Source organism: Triticum aestivum, chromosome 3B, assembly GCF_018294505.1.
Source record: "Triticum aestivum cultivar Chinese Spring chromosome 3B, IWGSC CS RefSeq v2.1, whole genome shotgun sequence".
Classification (NCBI taxonomy): domain Eukaryota; kingdom Viridiplantae; phylum Streptophyta; class Magnoliopsida; order Poales; family Poaceae; genus Triticum; species Triticum aestivum.
In genome coordinates this window covers 798792129-798804370 of record NC_057801.1, presented here as the reverse complement: position 1 = coordinate 798804370, position 12242 = coordinate 798792129, and the positions used below count along the sequence as shown (strand labels likewise).

General features: G+C 45.4%; 1 pseudogene; it reads left to right on the top strand.

The window, feature by feature from the left end:
• The first annotated feature begins 8021 nt into the window (after window positions 1-8021).
• On the top strand, window positions 8022-11742 carry LOC123066665 (carbon catabolite-derepressing protein kinase-like; annotated as a pseudogene).
• The last annotated feature ends 500 nt before the right edge of the window (window positions 11743-12242 follow it).

Here is a 12242-nt window from a genome sequence, read left to right as displayed (position 1 = left end):
GCAGCGCGAGCGCGTCCGCCGCACGGGTGTCCTCAGCCGAGCTCTGCTCGGCGGTCTTGGAACCGTCATCGGCGACGCCTCCTTTCGGCATATGCTTCGGCATAACCCGAGGCTCTGATGCCAATTGTTAGCCCAGAACTATTTGCTAGCACTCGAGTACACTGATACACGACCGGCGGAAGAGCCAAGTGCTACTACTGCCTGCGCTCAGCACACTAGCCAAGCACACACACTCACTAGTGCTGCTTACACACACACACACACACATGGAAGAGAGAAGCTCACGGACACACTAGCTGTTGTGAAGCTCAAATGGATTTGGAATGGAATGCTACAACCGGGTGGAGTGCAGCGCCTTATATAGTGCTTACAAACCAACTATGGGCTAAAATATCTGCTAGCTCTTAGCTAAGCACTTACGTCACAGACTTACCTTAACTAGTAAGCTACGGCTTCTTACCGACTTGCCGACCTGCAGCTGTGTACGGCTATGCTGATCTAGCTACAATAGTAGAAAAAACAGAATGGTCTTGCAAACTTACTGCTACTCCCTTCGTAACTAAGTAACACTACCCTGGTGCATGCATGCTGCCGACATGCAACCTTCGGAGACAAGTTTGACACAACATTATATGCCGTCAGTTGAAGCTTTCGAATCAAACGGTGGAAGCTTTTGTATGAACCGTTTGCAGCTCCCCCGCCTCATGCAGCATCACCCCGCTGCGTGCCATTGACGAGCACCAGCGCCACGCGCGGCCCTCTTGCAGCTCCCCCGCCTCACGACTTCTCCACCCTCGGCGTCTTCTCTTCCCCCCGCCGTGACTTGCAGTAGCAGCAAAACGCTCATCGTGACGGTGCGCTGCGCGCGGCGGCGGAGATGGAGGTAAGGGACTGGTTGCTCCACGTCGTTGGGGAGAAGATAATGAAGAAAGCCTCGTGGGGGAGAAGATAATGAAGAAAAAAACGATACGAAGGAGTGCTCCCCGTGCCCTGCGGGGCGTGCGCTCGTCCGGTGCAACGGTTCGGCCGACGCTCCGGACGTAAATGTTTCCCTTTATGTATAGGCTGTTATACATGACACATATTGCTATCATGTAAATAATCATGTTTGAATGAAGCAGATATGGCAATTATGTACGACCACTTACTCTTCTTTGGTGTATGGAGAAGAATATTTTAATGCTCAGTTTAACTGAATTTCGATGACATGGACTTGGCATATAGGTATGTCGTTTTGTTTCCTTTGTAGCCAAGAATGTGTTCAAGCTAGAAATAAAAATAGTTTATTGTCATAAGTAAAAAATATTTAAGGATCATTACCCAAAACAATAAGACAGATAAAAGATGTCCATCGACCATGTATGCCACCAGATCCATTGATCTACTCAATAACACTTACCAAATATGTTGTTGCAACATTTATCAACCCTATCATCTCAACATCGAGACCAAAAATAATCAACAACTGGCTTAAACACAGGCGCGGCATGGCGCCGCGTCTCCGGCTGCTAGTTGTGTTTCTTCGAACAGACAAAACAAATAATGAGAAAACAGTCCAACGTGCGTACACACCCAGTATAGCCAACGTCCTCTTCGCACACGTAACTACGACGTTCCGGTTAATCCCACCCACCGCCAACACCGGCCACATGGCATGCATATTTCGCATCGGCGCCGCGTCACCGGCGACCAAAAAGCGTCTCTACCGTCCATCGTGTTCCTATACCGTTCAAATCAACCGACGACGGACGGAGGAATCGATTGACACACGCGAATTGCAAACTGAAGGAGAGAAAAACGGGCGGGGCCGGGAAGAGACAGAGGAAGACAGCCAGAGTGAGAGCCAAACGGCCGGGACGCAAGTGCGAGGTGATCGAGCACAGCAAGAGGTCAGTCCGCATCCTCCCCGAGCCCTCCCCCCTTCCCTCCCTCCTTGCCGCCGGCGCTGGCGTCCAGCACCGGGTCTGGCCCGGCCACCGGCGGCAGCCGCCGCTGGCCATTCCCCTCTCGGGTCATGCTCACGCGGGGCCATGCGGCGCCGCAGGGTGCTCCTAGGGGGCGGTGGTCCGGCGCGGCGGCGGGGCTCTCCCGTGTGGGGCGGGCGATCTACTGCGCGGCGGCGTGTCCTTGGTGGCGGGGTGACGCGGCGTCACGATCTGGCGGCGCCCGCTCGGCCCAGATCTAGGCCCTGCGGGCCCCATCTGGGTCTGGGCGGGCCAGCTGCGAGGAGGGTCGTCGGCGTGGCTTCCGTGAGGCGGAGGAGCGGCGATGGGTGGGTCGGTGCTGGTAGCGCTGGTGCCGCCCTGTTGCAGCATGGCCGGCGAGGCTTTGCGGGCCTGATTTGGGCCTTGCCGGGCCAGGGGTGGCATGGTATGCCCTGCTGCCGCGTCCGAACGACGACCACGACGGTGCCGGAGGCACGGGCCTCCCACGCGATGGCGGTGGAGGTAGTTCCGTCCCGCGCGGCTCCGTTGTTGCTGCTCCCGTCGCTTGGTGCGTCTCTCTCCATTCTCTTGGCCTCGTGGTGATGATCTCAGTAAGGCAGCGTGGGTGGCGTCAAGACCATGGTGGCACATGCTAGTGGGCGGTGAGGTGGCTGGTTGGCTCCAGCCCTGCTGGTCAATGGGGTTTGGAGTGCGGGAGAAATCCCTTGCCGGCTCTGGCTCCGATGTGGTGACACGGGTGCCACCATCCCTTCCTAGAGTGTGTCGGAGGCAGTGGCGGAGCGTGACCAAATCTCAAGATGGGGCCGATTTCACATAAGAACACACCATATGCATAAAAACCCACTAAGTTGTAGAGCATATGCAAGGACAATTAGAGGACCATATATATATATATATATTGTACACACAAATACAGCAGGTTCACAAGCAGGTTCACACATACGGACATACCTGAGCATTGTTGATAGGTAAATTTTGGTGCTCCAAAAGAACATACCACACCAAACAGTAGTGACACCAAATGACCAAAAGACAAATAAACAGAACCAACTAGTGCTACTGCCAACCAGTAGTGCTGCCAACCAACTAGTACTACTGCCAACTAAAGATACGATCTTCTATTCTTCCTACTTTTGAAATCAGCAATTATATCTTCACAAGGAATTTTTGATGCAATTTCTCGTTCAATTTGTAGCAACAGACTGTCTGCAAGAAAATCATCTTCCATTGTATTACGTAGCCTTGACTTGATAATCTTCAAGCTCGAGAAAGCACGCTCAGCACTTGCAGTGGAAACCGGGAGAGTAACAAGCAATCGAAGCAACCTATCAAGCAAATTGTAAATTCTATCTCGTCCTGTCTCAACAAGGCATCAACATAAAGAAGTTATGGTGATGGGCTTCTTCAAGTCTCCGCTGTTTTTAGCATCCGCAGCAAAATGGTTGAGTTGAATCTCCAACCCATATCTCTCTTGTTGTGTAAAATCAGCAGGATAATATTTCTCCACCATTGAACATATTTCCTTAGCATTGAATGATGTAAATCCATTTCTTGGTATCAATGTAACACTAATGGATAAGAGATCCATCACTTTCTCATTGAACCTAAGATTCAATTCATTTAGTTGGTTGTCAATTGTTGCTCGAAATATCTCCACTCGTAGATACCTTTCTCTAGTAAAGTGATCAGGTTGACGACGAGCACGCCCACCACGCAGAATGTATAGTTCTTCCATGTCTGGAATATCTATATCATGCTCCACACAGAACTCAACAACATTTCCAATGAACAACTCCCATCCTTCATCTGATCTCATCTCTTCCAGAAGTACTTTTGTGGAATGCACTAGACGAACTGCATTTACTATGTCTTGTGCTTTCTTCTGTAAAGCCTTCCCAAGATCTTCGCTAGTTTCCAATATTTCTTTCATCATGCATAGGATAAATACGAACTCAAAAGAAGTCAGCTAAGTGAAAGAAGTATCACCATCAGCCCGGTTTGCTCCAGCTGATGAATCTGCGGCTAGATTTTCTAGAACAACTCTCACTGGATTGAACATATGCATAAGACTAGAAATCGAACCTAAGTGGGAACCCCATCTAGTCTCTCCTGGTCGCTTCAATGAGCGTATTTGATTGGCTCCTTTGCCTGTTTCAATTTGATCGATAGCAAGCAAGCGTGCAATCTCAACCACCTGGGCGTCATGCAACTCATCATGTCGCTTTGAAGAGGAGTCAACTGTGTTTATAACAAAGTGAAGTTTCTGAAAAAATTGGGTGACTGGAACCACATCTCTTGCTGCACCAACAAGGGAGAGTTGCAACCGATGAGCATAGCAATGAACATAATATGCATAGGGGCAATCTTTAATGAATAGAGCTTGCAATCCATTCAACTCTCCCCTCATGTTGCTTGCCCCATCATACCCCTGGCCTCGAAGATTTTGTACATCAAATCCATGCTTGGATAATACTTTACACAACTCCATCTTTAGTGTCAGTGCTTTTGTGTTGGCTACATGTATGAGATGAAAGAATCTTTCTTGTGAATAACCATCTTTATCAACAAATCCGAAAACTAGTGCCATTTGCTCTCTTTTGGACACATCACATGTCTCATCCACAAGAATAGAGTACTTTGAGTCCCCAATTTCTGCTCGAATATGCTCCCTGACTTTCATAGCATAAATGCTCAAGATCTCATTTTGAATTTCGTGTGATGTGTATTTGCAAACTTGTGGAGCATTCCCAAGAACTACAGCTTGAACATCAGGGCAGAAGTCTGCAAGAAGCTTCAACATCTCAAGAAAGTTACCTCTGTTTCTTGATTCCGGCCTCTCATCATGGCCTCTTAAAGCACAAGACTGAAATGTGAGCCACTTTACAACCGCAATCGTAGTTCTCAGCCTTAAACGATCCTTTTCTTTATCCCCGATGGTCTTCACCTCAAAGATATTTGCCAAATGGTTTGACTGATCCAATAAAGCATGGCCATCTCTCACTGCATTGTTATGTTGTGAACAAGGACTTGATCCCATGTGAACTAAAAGTGCACATTTCTGTCCATCATGAACTTTCTTCCAGTTATTAAAACCTTGTGTTGTGAAGACATCAAACCCACCTCTTTTCTTTCTATTTTTGCTAAAGAGAAAGCAATACAGACAACATGCACAATGAGAGGTCAATGAATACTCCAACCATGATGGAAAATCACGAAAATAGCTGTACTGAAAACGTCTTTTGTGTCCTGGTTTTCAGATAGCTTTATATTTCTTTTGTTTAGGTTGATTGGGACCCAGCCTCAAGTAAGCTTTTCGTACTTCATCTCTTTGGTTTGGGGGGTACTGCCAAATTTGTGGACATAGTGCAGGATCTCGCTCCAACAACTCAATGCCTCGAAAAGTGACATGTTCGTTTGCTCTTTGTTCTACATCCGGCACATCATCATCTTGCATCTGATTTTCCTGCACATTGTCATCTTCCATTTGACCTTCTTGTGCATCTTCAGCATGTCTTCCATCCATATATGGCACCAATGTTAGAGCATCTGGAGCTAATGGAGATTTAACTATTCCCTCATCCCCTTTTCTTTTAAAAAAAGACTGCATCTTCTGTTGTTTCACCATTGCTACCTAAACAAATATTTATACAGCATCAAATTTTCAATCAAATAATCAATTGGTTAGACATCAAAATTACAACAACATCTCAACTCGTCGGAATTAACAGAAGCAGTGAGTAGCAGCAGTTGATTTGCATCCAATTAATCAATAGAAGCCCTAAATCAGTCACTGTACCTAGCAATAGCAAGAAGCGGACGAGTAGATGCTGTGAACTAGACGAGCAGAGGAGGAGGAGCCGCTGTGGACGTAGGCGAACTGGGTGTGGGCGTGTGGCCGCTGGCCGCTGGGCGCGCCGCTCGCGGGTGCGGCCGCTTGAGCAGCCGACTGAGAAGGGGAACGCCGCCGATTGCCGTCGTCAGTTGCCGCCGCCCACTGCCGTCGTCAGTTGCCGCCGCCGACCGCCGTCAGCGAGGAATTAGGTCGCCGACGCGGCGACGCCGGACGCGGAGGCAGGGAGGCAGCAAAGTGGGGATTGGGGATTTGGGGAATGACTCGTTGACTCACAACGAGGTGTTGGTGTCTCGATGTGTGCTGTCGAGCGGTGCTGCAAATGGGCTGTGTCCTGTGGACAGTGGACCATATCTCCTGATGGGCTGGGCCAGATCGCAAGCATACCTAGTAAAAAATAATTTCACTTCGGAAAGGGGGGGTCGTAGCCCAGTTTCATCTCCACTACGCTCCGCCAGTGGTCGGAGGTATCCATCCCCCACTCCCTTCCGCGTGCCGGGACTAACCGTAGGACACATCCGGGCAGTAGCGTCGTCGGCGTCGCATCCCTTCTTGGAGGTGTTGCTTGGTACGCGATAGATCGGAGCCTTGGTCCGTGGTGGGCCGATTCCAGAGCATAGTAGCCTGGTTCACGGGTCGGTGGTGCGATCCACGTCCCGGGGTCGATCGACCCTGACCGAGGGTCGGGGACGATGCCGGGTCGAGTTGGATTGATTGCCGGATCACGACCCCGATCGATGGACGCTGACCCAGACTGAGGTGCAAGATTCCAAGAAGCCAGAATGCAAGATTGCTAGAAACACGTATGAATTCATGGGGAATTGATGGTTACCAGGAAATCGCACTACAAAATACTAAACTTCGCCGACAGGCGACAGCTAGCCTGCCAGAGTCCCGGAATTCGAGTTGTCCGCCGCCGTATACAGCATCTCCCATCCCGCACTCCCGCTACGAACATTGGTCCGACCTTACGTGAGCTGCGAGACGCGTGGATTCTGACGCCGATTAGGGAAGTTTGAGGCAGAAGAATGGTGGAAGGGCAAACAGGAGAGCGTTCAGGCTAACGGTTGGAGGCTCGGAGCTTGATCCTTGCCGGACTGGTGCTTTGAAGATGAATCAATAGAGGACGAACTTGGATTTGGGGATAATTGGCTGAGAAACTCTTCATGGGAAAGTAATAATGGCAGATGAGAAAAATCACGCCATACGGGCTGACTTGGCCCATTTAGTAATCTTTTTGTTCCGGGATTTTTCCATCCGCAATATAAGGTAATACATCATTGCAGATTCATTGTTGGATGACAGCATTTCTACATATTGTTGGATGACTGCATTTCTTGTATGTCTCTTCCATGTTTAAAGATCCATGTGTTAGCTCATTCATTGTTGGATGAAAAATCACACCATACGGGCTGACTTGGCCCATTTAGTAATCTTTTGTTCCGGGATTTTTCCATCCGCAATATAAGGTAATACATCATTGCACATTATTGTGGATGCAAGAGACATCATTGCAGATTACTACAATGATTCTTGTGTTAGCTCATTCATTGTTGGATGACTGCATTTCTTGTATGTCTCTTCCATGTTTACCACACACGTGTGTGTGTGTGTGTGTCTATATATTATGGTATTAATTTTTGAACCTTTTCAATAATATTTGTGTGTTAACACACTAGCTAGGATTCTAGTGTGTGTTATGTGTCTTCGCACCAGGGCCAGGCATCCAATGTACGAGCGAGCATTATCGGTGGTTGTTATCCCAACCATCCTTGCCAGAACTGATACATTACATATCAGGAAAGGCCTATAGTCATTAGTGCTGCGCGTCCAAGCATTTTTATGGTAATGTATTATGATCCTACTCGATCCGTACAAGATAGTACTTGTTGGTTGCCGATCATGTCACTGAACCATACTTCAGCGATCGAATATGCTGTGCCTCTCCCTATTTGAGAAGGAATCTTCACCCATTTCGTTAACCTTTAATTGAACCACACTTGCCCTCGCCAGTCATGTCCCATAGTGGTCATTTATGGCCAGCCCACTCATTTCACACTCATGGCCGGTCTCTAAGAAGTGACATGCTGTAAATATTTCATGTTATTCATGATCAGTATATTTAGCGTAACTTGTGTTTCACCAGTTTCGATCAACTTGTGTCTGAACTATAAAACTATTTACTGAATCACATATATTGTTTCTCTTGTTTTGGCATAGTGAAAATGGATGGGAACACTAGAGGAGGTGGACATTCTGAAGCATTGAAGAGCTACAATCTGGGCAAAACATTAGGTGCAGGCACATTTGGAAAAGTGATGATTGCAGAGCATAAACTTACAGGACGCAAAGTTGCTATAAAGATTCTGAACCGTCATAAAATGAAAACTATGGAAATGGAAGAGAAAGGTATGCCTCCTTCTCCTTGTACATTCGACTTGCTTGTTCAGGATTTCGAGTTATCTGCTTTTAGAGTACTTGTCAGACTTGTGGGTGTGTTCCTGATTCCCGCTTAATCATTTAGTCGAGATAATGTACATTAGCATAGGATACATTCGGCTTTAGTTAAGAAGTTCACCTTGTGTGTTGTTGCTGCGAGTTAGTAGAATTTGCATCTGCAATGTCTAACACTTTACTTCTATTTTTTTTCTCATATCTTGTTTCCAGCAAATAGAGAAATCAAGATATTGAGGTTGTTCATTGACTTCACTCACCCTCATATCATCCGGATTTATGAGGTCATTGAAACACCAAAGGATATATTTGTTGTGATGGAATATTGCCAGAATGGCGAGCTATTGGAATACATTGTTGACAAAAGGCAGTTACAGGAAGATGAGGCTCGTCAAATCTTCCAGCAGGTGCCTTTTCTGCTCTTGGCATGTAGGAACACATCTTTTGGGAATTAAAATATGCCGAGCTTCTTATTTCAATCATGAAATGTACGGACATGCTTGCTAGTTTTCCACCTTTCTCACATGCTTGCTATTCAAATCGCGATCAACTTTCTTGGTTTGCATTCGTTGACTATGTTTTACCGATAACATTTTTTTTCGGGAGGGGCCGGAAAAACACGGTTTCCGGAAAATGTCAGAATACTCACATTTTTCGCATGAAATTTTTAAATGAATTTTGAATTAAAAGTTTTATAGCGTCTAAATAAATTATATTTAAGTTTGTTGGTTTTTGTTGATTCTTTGGTTGGTTTTTGTATCATTTGGCATCTTCATCTTTTCATGCCTTGGTTAACTTAGTATCACAAATTAAATCAATTTTCTTTAAATGCCGTGTTATTTTTCATGCGTTCATTGTCTTAATCTCAGTGCTTAAATGAAATTGTGCTTTAAAACATAAATAGATGGTATATATCCTTTCTGAAGGCGAATATGTAATTTGAAGGCTTCTTTCTGATTCACTGAATGCATTTTGATGTTTTGTCTCAATAGTTTTTTCAGTTAATTTTTTGTTGAACAGATTATATCTGGTGTTGAATACTGCCACAGAAACATGGTTGTTCATCGTGATCTAAAGCCAGAAAACCTGTTGCTTGATTCCAAATATAATGTGAAACTTGCTGACTTTGGGTTAAGCAATGTGATGCATGATGGCCATTTTCTCAAGACTAGCTGCAGGACTCCAAACTATGCTGCACCAGAGGTATTCACTTATTTGTATTACTTGAGTCCTTATCCTCATGCTTCTTCACACGCATCGTCTGGGTTAATAGCTTTAACGAGTGTTTCTGCGCAGGTTATCTCAGGTGAATTGTACGCTGGACCTGAGGTTGACGTCTGGAGCTGTGGGGTGATACTTTATGCTCTTCTTTGTGGTGCTGTTCCATTTGATGATGACAACATTCCCAAACTGTTCGAAAAGATAAAGGTGTGACAAAACATTTGTAGATTAAGTTGGATCTGACAAGTGTTTACCTTTTTTTTGGAAACAACAAATTCATGAATATTAGTTGGATTTTAGAATTCATTTTTTTCTGTAGATTTGACTCCGCCTTGTTTGGTGTTCCAGGGAGGTTTCTATATCCTTCCAAATCATTTATCAGATCTTGCAATGGATTTGATCGCAAGAATGCTTATTGTTGATCCCATGAAGAGAATCACAATCCGTGAAATTCAAGACCACCCATGGTTTCAGAATCGCCTTCCACGCTACCTGGCAGTGCCACCACCAAACACGGCACAACAAGCCAAAATGGTACCCCATCTATTTCACATTCAAGCAACTATCATATCTGCACAGTTAAACTTTTCAGCCTTTATCCACTAATATATACATGATCTTGGATGGATGATAGGAAAACTAAGATCAAAACTTTTGTCATGAAATACTCTCTTTTATGGGTAGAATATCGATGTAATATTTGCAAAGAAAATCAATGGCCATAGTTGCGCCCTTGGTTTCAGAAAGGTAGCACGTCAAGTCTCCTTGCAATGCTGCTCTTTTATTTATCAAAAAATGTGTTTACTATCGAGCATTCAAATGCCGTTTCTATGGCAATGATATGCTGATTTGCTAGATGTTCATTTCAGAAGATTGACGTAGATACACTTCAAGATGTTGTCAATCTGGGATATGATAAAAATCATGTGTGTGAATCGCTGTGCAATAGGCTGAAAAATGAGGTATATTCAAACAAAAATCAATGATTCATTCCATTCAGTTTTCATAACTAACTTTATACTATATGTTTCTAGGAAACTGTTGCATATTACTTGCTCTTGGGCAATCGGTTCTGGGCTGCTAGTGGCTATTTGGGGGCTGACTATCAACAAGCATTGGTTAGTCCACATTTGCATCATCTGTGACCTATTTAATGCACTAAAGGTTTAAGCACTATTAACTATATGAATGGATGGATCTCTAGGATAGGAGTTTTAATCAGTTTACTCTATCGGAATCAGCAAGCCCAAGTACCAGGAATTATCTTCGAGGAAGTAATGATTCTCAAGGCAGTGGCTTGCGGCCATATTACCGCGTTGAAAGAAAATGGGCTCTTGGGCTCCAGGTCTTGCAAACTGTCCACTTTACTTTGCTTTGCTTTGCACATTTAGCTGTTGACCTAATCCATCACTTACCCAGCAGTCTCGAGCTCAACGTCATGCGATAATGATTGCGGTTCTAAAAGCACTTAAGGAATTAAATGTCCGTTGGAAGAAGAATGGGGACTACAACATGAAATGCAGGTGGTACCCTGGGTTTCCTTAGGTCAGTGATATGTTGTTACATGCCAACCACAGATTTGTAGATGACTCTACCATCATGGATAATGGCGATGTTAACAGGAGACTATGTGCTGTGATCAAGTTTGAAATTCAGGTGTGCGACATCTTCTACTACTAACTTATTTTTTTACAATAACAAAAAAGGGATTTTCTACTCATTGTCGCCTTCACAGTGGCATCACTAGATAAAACAACGGTTTTGCTGGAGACAATATATTTGATTCGTAATTGTTACGAAGTGAGAAAAGTGACCATCTTTATGTCTTGCATGTGTCTGCTATTGCAAACAACTATTGTCGACTGACTCATGCATATTGGTAGAAATAACTTCCCATATTTAAAGCTGCACAGTGTTGGTGGGTTCTATGCTTCAGGTGTTAGAAATTAGAATTTGCTGGCATGGTACTGTATATACTAGCTGTCTATTTGGTACTAAATTTAATTCATTTTTTTCTCCAGCTTTACAAGACCAGGGATGACAAGTACCTGCTAGATATGCATAGAGTTAGTGGACCTCAGCTCCTCTTCCTGGAATTTTGTGCGGCCTTACTTACCAACCTTAGGGTTCTATGGCTACTTCCTATTTTGGTTGAGTGGTGAATAGCAAAACATATGACTGTCCCATGCGGTGTTGTTCATTGTCGCAACGGTGAATAAGTGATGGTGTGCAAGTATATATGTTGTGCTTTTCATCTTCGGTTTACCCTGTCCCTGACAGAGAACCGTGTTTGTTTGAGTAACTAGTCCTGTGCCAAGCACCAAAAGAGATAAATGGTTGTTAAAAATAAGACTTATGTATGGTAAATAAGTTATGGTGAACCTTTTCTGATTCTGCATGCTGCACCACGTACTGCTGGTGCGTGGTGGTGATGCGACATCACAAGCTTTTGTGTTATCATTGCATGATCTGGTTTATATTTGCCTTGCTGTTGAACATGGTGATGCTGTGTGCATCTGCAATGCGTCACGGCGGGCATGCGGCATGGGCATAGAGGTGGAAGCGCTGGGCTGCCGCGGGGTCCAGCGACCGACGGCGGGTGTGAGGATGGCGAGATCTTCGTTTGGCGGCGCTGCCGCGGTGCTCTGGAGCTCAGGCGTGGTGCGGCGGCTGCGAGGTAATTTTTCTCAGGTGGTTGCGGTCTGGCCGGTCATTTTTCTCAGGTCGTTGCATGCGGGCTGTCCTCGACCAGATCAAGAGGGATCTGGTGC